The 7660-nt window shown below is 36.1% G+C and overlaps 1 non-coding gene across 1 annotated transcript; it reads right to left on the minus strand.

Annotated features, from left to right (window-relative positions):
• Positions 1-7220: 7220 nt before the first annotated feature.
• Positions 7221-7327, minus strand: LOC121228355 (small nucleolar RNA R71). The gene has a single exon (XR_005925931.1). It is a non-coding gene; the product is annotated as a small nucleolar RNA R71 (small nucleolar RNA).
• Positions 7328-7660: the final 333 nt, after the last annotated feature.

Genomic DNA, 7660 nt, shown 5'->3' on the forward strand with positions numbered 1-7660 from the left:
AAGTGCCATACCAGCAGCTAGACAAACTCAATAGCCTGCGGAAATTATGTAGCCAAGCTACCATGTAACCCGCCCATAAGTGAACTCAGACTCAACTCAACGAGCTCGGGCGTTCGCATCCGTAAGTGAACTCGGACTCAACTCAACGAGCTCGAAACTCAAATATCTTAGTGACATGTCACTTGTATTCTAATCTATTCCCAAGGTTCAAACGGGTTTTTTCCTCGATCACATATCTTTACCGTCTTCCACAGAATATCGAAATCGATACTCGGTAGCAATTCATATTTAACAACTAGCACACATAATTTGCATATTACTCAATAATAACCACAAAGCATACTATTTCATGATATTAATCATCATATCATATAAATAACGTTAAATTACTTAAAATGTCAATTATGTTACTACATTTACACCTGAACTTACCTCGGTACAAAATAAAGAAATTTTGCAATTTAGTTCATAATCTTTTTCCTTTCCCCGATCAAGGTCGATTCCACGTCTTTCTTGGTCTCAAATAACACATTTAACTGATTTAATACTCACATTTATCAAAATAGTCCTTAACTCTAACTTTGGCAAAATTATGATTTTGCCCTTAAACTTTTGCATATTTACACTTTTTCGCCAAAGCTCAAAAATTAAATTTTTTTTTCCAAAATTATATGTTTTATGACATACTGATCATTTTTCCCTTCTATGGCAACATCAAATTCTCACTCTAACATATAGTTATAAACATTAGGTATTTTTACCGATTATGTCATTTTACTCGTTTTCACGTAAAATCGTTTGGCAAAAGTTGTTTAACACAATTTAAAGCTTCATATTCTACCATAAAACATTAAAATAAACACATTTCACCTATGGGTATTTTTCCAAATATAAACCCTAGGTTAAATTATTGCTAGAATAAGCTAAATCAAGTTACCGAGACTCCAAAAACGTAAAGAACATTAAAAACGGGGCTTGGAATCACTTACTATGGAGCTTGGAAGCTTGAAACAAACCCTAGCTATGGAGAACCCTTGAAATTTCGTCCTAATGAAGAAGATGGACATATTTGGCCATCTTTTTCCTTTTTTTAATCTTTTAATTACCAAATGACTAAAATACCCTTCATTAAAAACTTTGGTTATTTCTACCCATGTATGTCCACTTTTGTCCATGAAAACCTAATGGTATAATTACCATTTAAGGACCTCTACTTCAATTATGCTCTGCAATTAAATCCTTTAACATCTAAAACTCATATTTATCAACTTTTGCAATTAAGTCCTAATAGGCAAATTAGACATGCAATTCATGAAATTTTCTATCGATATTCTAACACATGCATCTAATCACTCAATAAATTATAAAAATTAATCGGAATAAATTTTTCTACTTCAGAATTGTGGTTTCGAAACCACTATTCCTTTTAGGCCCTAATTCACCCCAAACCCGACCTGGAAGTTTGGCTCGAACATGGCGTGTCACATTGAAGTGTTTTTCGAAAACCATGTTTCCATTAAAAACCCTTCTTAATAATTAAAAACTCATACCCTTTTTAAACCTTGTTAGAAAACCTCAGCTGAATAACATTCTTAACAACTTTGTAAAAATCTTGGTAGTTGCGGAAACTTACTTTAAAAACAATTGCGGTTACGAGATGTTTTGAATAATAGTAGTTGCTTTGGAAAATCGTGTTCAAATACTAGCAATTATAAGAACAATAAATAAAATTCCAAATTTGAAATCCAGAAAATTACAACGGCTTTATTGCAACCCACATAAAATAATTTAAAGGTAATAATCAAAACTGTAACATAAATAGTGTGTGTGGCTTCCTCCGAGCCCCTAGAAACCCCGATCCATCTAAGGCTAGAAATTACCTGAAAGGTTAATAAACAGGGTGAGTTTACGAAAACTCAGTGTGAAATCCCCTACTATAAAAAGGAACAGTCAGTCATCTGAAAGAATTAAAAGTCTGGCCCCAGCCTTACTTACAATTTCAATACCAATCGGGTCTTAGCCCATTACAACAGACAGTACCAGATGGACCTTAGCCCATTACAGAATAAGAAACATTATCAGAATTGGAACCAAAATGAGAATCAGAATCAGAATCAGTAACAGAATCAGAATCAGAATCAATATTAGTAATAGAATCAGAATCAGAATCAGAATTAGGTGACAGAATCAGAATCACAATCAGTAACAGAATCATAATCAGAATCAGTATTAGTAACAGAATCAGAATCAGAATCAGAATTAGGTGACAGAATCAGAATGTGAATGCAATCCCAACCCAATCCAGCCGCATACACCCCCGTACCAACCTTACACCATGTGGGGAGACAACTCGACCCACCCATCCGCTACACACGACATAATTTGCAGCATGGCTGCCAGAACAGATATCGTGATAGAGTCACCAGATACAAATAGTGTGGCAGAGCCACCAGAATCAGATAATGTGGCAAACCTACCTAACAGAATACGTGGCACAAAGCCATAGATAACTGTAATAACTTCGGCACATAGCCATCAGTGACGGTAATATAACTGGCGCACAGCCTTCGGTAAATATGATCGACACAGAGTCGTCAACAAATATGTTAGGCACATAGCTACAGGTAAATACGTTTGGCACGAAGCCATAGTCAAGATGGCACAAAGCCATATTTAGGTTGGCACAGAGCCATCAATAACAGGTCTATAATCGGCACGAAGCCCACAACAACGGCACACAGCCTTCGGTAGCGTGATCGGCACTTAGCCATCATCGGTCAACAGATATTGTGACAGAGTCACCAAATATAGCTATTGTGGCAGAGCCACCAGAACAGATATTTGTGGCATAGCCACCAGAATGCTTCCTTCGTACAAAATCCCAACCCATGCAACATGTCATGTATGCAGAATGTCATGCCCATATTTGAATCAAACAATCACAGTCAAGTCATTCATATCACCAACATATATTCACAATCAAATCCGTCAAACGCACAGTCCAAGTCAGTCACTTGCCCACAAGAGCAAAACAGTCATTTAACACCCTAGGGGCAAAATGGTAATTTTACCCCACAAGGGTATCTCGGTAATTCTACCCTATAGGGGTATTTCGGTATTTCTACCCTACAAGGGTATTTCGATAATTCTACCCTACAGGGGTATTTGGTAATTCTATCCTATAAGGGTATTTCAGTAATTCTACCCTATAGAGGTATTTCAAAAATTCTACCCTACAGGGGTATTTCAGTAATTTCACAATCAAGGGTAAAACGGTAATTCTGTAAATCGAGGGTAAAACGATAATTCTGTAAACTGAGGGTAAAACGGTAATTCTATAAATCGAGGGTAAAATAGTAATTCTGTAAACTGAGGGTAAAACGGTAATTCTGTAAATCGAGGGTAAAACGGTAATTTTACAAATCGAGGGTAAAATGGTAATTCTATAAATCGAGGGTAAAACAGTAATTCTGTAAACTGAGGGTAAAACGGTAATTTTGTAAATCGAGGGTAAAATGGTAATTCTGTAAATTGAGGGTAAAACGGTAATTTAAAAATTGAGGGTAAAACAGTAATTCTGTAAATCGAGGGTAAAACGGTAATTCTGTAAATCGGGAGTACTTTGGTAATTTTACAAGTCGAGGGCATTTCAGTAATTGGTAAACTAAAGTATTCTAAACATGGATAACAATACGAATGGGCCTAAAGCCTACTCTCGGCCCAAATGGGCCCACATGCTCGTGTGGCCCTTTTAGCCCAAACCTAGCCACAGATATGCGATTACCTAGCCTAGTCCAATATTTACTACACAATCAAACAACTTATCCAATTGGGCCCGTAGGCCCATTGGGCCCACATGGCCCCTTTCGGCCCATCGCGGCCCGAAGTAGCCATCCAACAACAAGAGTAGTGATAAATACACACCTGATTGGAGACTGGAGTTAATCCACGCTCTGAGCACTCTTAGCCGACGCCCAACCCAAACGAGCACGCCATAAAGCGAAAGGGATCAGCCAAGAAAGGTACATTTACTCTCCTCATGGTTCTCTCTATTTAAAGCCAGCTTCCCATCCACTCTTATGTTAGCTTCCCGATGTGGGATCCCTCCAACATCAGAGTTTAAATTCAACACCAACTCTTGCCGCCCCCTGTTAGCAAAATAAATGCTCTTTGCTTGCTATGGGATTCGAACCTATGCCTCCCCTTAAATGCTCCGCATGCTACTTGCCACCAAGCCACAAGGCTTTTTGTGTCACAATTTCTCCAACAATATTCTTAAGGCCTACCTACTACACCCAGGGTTTGATTCACCTTAAACCAAAATTTTTTTGCTAGAGTCCAGGTTTAAACCCAGGACTTCTCCAACACTTCTCAACACACTTAACCACTAAAACAAGCCTTCATTAACGAAATTTGCATGCACAACAGAATATTATAAGCTGCCTTCAACCGCTCCCATGCTCAAGGCCCAAAACTTCTAGGCCCAAATTCAGGGTGTTACAAATGTTCTACCAATGGCTGAGGTACTACATTTTTTGCAGATTCTCCAAAGCTCGTGTGAGTAGTACCATGTTGCTTACATTCCGACCCACAACTCGTGGGAGCAGGCCAATTTCACAGCTCATGTGAGCATTAATGTAAAGGAATTGTTACGGTTATTTGTAAAGGCACACTTCATGTGATCTTTCTCGAGTATCTAATGAAATTCTAGATGGTTCAATGAGTAAGAAAAAGAATGGAACGATAAGTTACTGTAAGATGAAAAATATATAGGATTTTTCCTGTATAATTGTCACCTTTTTACTTAAATTTGTTGTTAAAACCAAGTAATTGCTTAATAAATTAATTAAATATATGAAAATATGAAATTAGGACATAGAAATTATTAAAATATGATTTTATGCTTTATTATATAGTTTTCATGCAGAAAATGGCTTCTTTTATATTAATTTGAGCATATTATATTTTCAAGCTATAAAGTGGACCATGCATGATTAAATTAAATAATAAAATATAAAGTTATATTAAATAATTTATTTTAATATATTTCATTAATAAATTGAGTTTTAATTAATTAAGTAAGTTGATTTATTAAATTGGTTAAATTATATTCTTTGGTCCTCTAAATTATCTGCTATTATTGGACAAGTCTGAGAGCTTTATGTTGATTAAAAGACCATCCCAATGGAGGACCAAGTCAACGCAAAATTCGGCTGCATATGGATGCTCATAAATCAAATTTTGGTTTAATTACACAATGTCCTTGAAGAATTGAAGAAATTGGAGATTTACCCAGAGATTTGCAATTGACCGAGTCTTGATCCTGATGATATTGTGGCACTTAAATCAAGCAAAAATCAGCCACATTTCCACAAATCATGGCCGACACCCTTGGATGAGTTTGAAAAAGATGGACACTCCTATTTTTAGCAAACTAGCTCTATTGCCTCACCTATAAATAAGACCCCATTTCTCACTTTTCTAATCATCCCTCATCTCTCACTCATTCATCATTCTCTCCTCTCTCAACTCTCTTAGCCCTCATGCCTATCATCTTCTTTGCATAAACATTTTTAGCAAATTAGCCTCTTAAAGAGCCCTTGGTCGGCCACCTCATAGAGCCATCAGCAAAGGAGCAAAGTGAAGGAACGAAAGAACGCTCGTCAGCTAAAGTCTTGGGTGACAACCACTTTGAATTGGGTTTAATCTTTTTTTTCTTTAATTTAATTTAAAGATGTTTGCTATGTGTTCTTTGTTCTTGTTTACAACAATGTTAGCTTAATTTTATTTAAGTTAGGAGATTGCTTTGATTAAATAATAATTATTTTATTTATGCTTATAATGTTTGTGCATCAATTGATCATGTTTTCAATTAAAATCAAGTCTTTCTTTCGTTCATACGTGATTGAAATGCACCTGAATTAGTTGAGCGATCCTAACCAGACGATGATTAATGAACACATAATTGAAATATGCATGGTCAATTTAGATCCCAACCCAATTAAATTGCAATTTGCATAACAAACCTAAGTAGGCTCTGTTATCTGCATAGTTTTTAGATTTGTGTGATTAAATAGTTTCAAACCTAAGATGTCCCTGTTACCTCACACGAATACTAAGAAACCTTTAGTAAATAAGGATCAGTAAAACACGCATTTACTAAGTAAAGGATTTTGAAAGGACCTAATGTGGTTTCCAAACTCATGAAAGATCGAGTTGCCATGGAATGATTTTTCGAATATTGATAAGCATGTTGATAATAATTTGAGTTTAATTAAAGCAATTATCCTAACTTATTTATGTTATAATTGTTGCTTCTTGTGTTAATTCTACTAAAATCTATTTCATCATATAGTTGCATGTTAGGATAAATCACATCAGGGATCATTGCATTTAGTTTAATATATTTTAATCATCACTTCTCAATTATATTATTTTTATTTATCAAATTGTTAATATAATGTTACAAACTAATTGACTTAGCACAAATACAATCCTTGTAGAGACGATAACTCGATACTTATTACTTGATAACGACTGTGTACATTTACACAAACCCGAGCGTTACAAGTTTTTGGCGCCGTTGCCAGGGACTGTTAATTGTTGCCATAGTCATTTTTTGTGAAATTATGTACTTTCAATTTGGTTATTTCTAACAGTACTAACTTATTCTTTTTAATTTTGTGAAATTCTTCTCAGGTGTTTATAAGCATAGATCAAATTATAGATTTACTCCCAATAGACCCTAAATTTGAGTGAACTTTCAGACAAAGAAGACGTGGTCGAATAACTCAAAAACAAGTCGAGATGGACCTTGGAAATCAAAATCAAGACCAAGGTAATAAAGCCGAACGTGTACGAAATCCCATTCTCATTGCCGATGATTGGGATCGATGCATTAGAAAATATGCTGTGCCACTTTTTAGTGAGTTAAATCCAGGAATTAGAAGGCCAGATTTCAAATGATACAAACGGTGGGCCAATTTAGTGGTATGCCCACAGAAGATCCACACCTCCACCTTCGATTATATATGGAGGTGAGTGATTCATTCAAGATAGCCGGTGTGACTGAAGACGCACTGAGGTTGAATTTGTTTTCGTACTCATTGCGAGATCGAGCATGAGCATGGCTCAATTCATTGCCACCAAGTTTCATATCTACATGGTAAGAATTAGCAGAGAGATTTTTGGTAAAGTATTTCCAACCTAGCAAGAACACTAAGTTGAGGAACGAGATCACAACTTTTCAACAATTGGATGACGAGTCTTTGTGTGAGGCTTGGGAGTGATTTAAAGAGTTACTTCGTAAGTGTCCTCATCATGGGATTCCTCATTGTATCCAGTTGGAGGCATTCTATAATGGTCTCAATGCACATACAAGATTGATGGTAGATGCTTTTGCGAATGGTGCAATTTCGTCTATGTCTTATAATGAGGCTTATGAGATCATCGAGAGGATCGCGAGTAATAACTATCAATGGGCAACAAATCAAACAGCTTCAGGAAGATGTATAGCTAGTGTTCATGAAGTTAATGCTCTTACTTCGTTCTCAGCTCAGGTATCATCCATTTCCTCTATGTTAAAGCAGTTTACCACTTATAATGCTAATAATTTTGTAGCTCAGCCACCAAGTCCATTTGAAGTAGTTTCCTGTGTGTA

The sequence above is a fragment of the Gossypium hirsutum genome, chromosome A04 (genome assembly GCF_007990345.1).
Source record: "Gossypium hirsutum isolate 1008001.06 chromosome A04, Gossypium_hirsutum_v2.1, whole genome shotgun sequence".
In the NCBI taxonomy this organism is placed as follows: domain Eukaryota; kingdom Viridiplantae; phylum Streptophyta; class Magnoliopsida; order Malvales; family Malvaceae; genus Gossypium; species Gossypium hirsutum.